The sequence below is a fragment of the Otolemur garnettii genome, unplaced genomic scaffold, assembly GCF_000181295.1.
Source record: "Otolemur garnettii isolate 467f Iridium unplaced genomic scaffold, OtoGar3 scaffold00033, whole genome shotgun sequence".
In the NCBI taxonomy this organism is placed as follows: Eukaryota; Metazoa; Chordata; class Mammalia; order Primates; family Galagidae; genus Otolemur; species Otolemur garnettii.
In genome coordinates, this window is record NW_003852428.1 from 10,898,933 (window position 1) to 10,900,748 (window position 1,816).

A 1,816-nucleotide genomic window follows, 5' to 3' on the forward strand; every position below is an offset into this window, starting at 1 on the left:
TTGATCTGTAGAATATTCATTTTACTCTAGAGTGTAAAGTTTATACTCATTTTAGAGAGAACTTTCATTCCAAAATATGACCTGATACAGTTTTTAAATTTTTTCCAAAGAGCTATATTTTTCTAATTATTTAACAAATACCATGAGGACATTATTCTATAAGATGCAGAAACTCACATACTAACTTATTTTTCAGGTCAAGTCCATTTAGGAGAGACACTTGTCCTGCCTTGCATTCTATGAAGCTTTTTGGCCCCATCTCGATGCATCCTGTATGCAGAAGGTGGCAGAATTAAACTAGTGGTGAAACCATTTCTTGAGCTTTCCAGTATGCACATAATTCAGATTTTATATTTGACTTTTCAACAACTATTTGCTACGTAAACTATTTTTCCTTTCCATTGGAACATATCTGTCTATCAGAGACAATGTCGTTTATGAAATAATAGCTGTACCTTAGAAACAAATGATCAGCATTTATAGGTCATTCTTTTTTTTAAATTTTTTTTATTTAAGTATTATATAATTCTCACTCACCATTTTGGTCTCTAGAAAGAATGAGCATATAAATAAAATATAACCATTTTATAAACAACTAAAGACAAAGACCTTGGTTCTCTCTAGAAAAGGATAAAATTCAAGAGACAAAGACCTCACAGAGTAAGTTTGAGAGTTTCAATCAGAACTAAATATGCTGACTTCTTAAAAAGTCTCAAAATTTTCTTACATATGCTTGTGTTTCTCAAAGTCAACATTCTTCACACATCTCCTCTCTTAATCCCACAACCATTTTAAATAGGCATGTTCATTATGATTCCAGTCATCCAGACCCATCTTAAGCATTGTATGTACAATCACAGAGACACTAAATGAGACTTGATTTTCTGCTTGAAAATTATGTGGCCTCCACCTGTTAAGGATAAATGTAGGTTACTAAGAGGAAAGCATTTTCTTCGATATGTATTTCTAAGACTTAAAATGTAAATAACCATAGAAGAAATAATGTACTAACTATAATTCACACAGAGAAAAATAGACTAAAATCAAGGTCCTTCCTTAGTCCTGATTTTCATAAAACTGAGAGGAAGGAGAGGATGCGTGGAGAGAAAGTTGCATCTGCAAAAGGAGAATTGAGAGGTTGAAAACAAGAAAATGGGACACAAACCCACAAATAGAAAAGACAGCTGCCATGACATTCTACTTCCATCACAATTTTTTTTTTTTTTTTGAGACAGAGTCTCACTATGTCAGCTCTGGTAGATTGCCGTGGTGTCACAGCAACCTCCAACTCTTGGGTTTAAGCAATTCTCTTTCCTCAGCCTCCCAAGTAGCTGGGACTACAGGAACCCACCACAATGCCTGGCTATTTTTGTTGTTGTTGTTGTCATTGTTGTTTTTAGCAGGTCCAGGTCAGGTTCAAACCTGCTAGCACCAGTGTATGTGGCCAATGCCCTAACCACTGAGCCCTTACATCACAATTTTACCTGGGGAACAACCAACAGAGAAGCCTGCATTATCTGTCACTTATTACAAGAATATTTTAGGAAAAGATATTTCATTAAAAATTGACATAGAGTGCTTGCTTCGGCAGCACATATACTAAAATCGGAATGATACAGAGAATATTAGCATGGCCCCTGCACAAGGATGACACCCAAATTCATGAAGCATTCCATATTTTTTCTTAGTAGAGTATCTCAGGAATGGAAAAAAAAAATCTAATGTATTCAGTATTACTATGAAACCAATTTATATTCACTCACACTTTCATATGAAAGATGAATCACAACTATAACCCAGGATGAAGGAGGGAAGG

General features: G+C 34.8%; 1 non-coding gene across 1 annotated transcript; it reads left to right on the forward strand.

Annotated features, from left to right (window-relative positions):
- The first annotated feature begins 1,575 nt into the window (after window positions 1-1,575).
- LOC111725218 lies at window positions 1,576-1,682 on the forward strand. The gene has a single exon (XR_002773337.1). It is a non-coding gene; the product is annotated as a U6 spliceosomal RNA (small nuclear RNA).
- The last annotated feature ends 134 nt before the right edge of the window (window positions 1,683-1,816 follow it).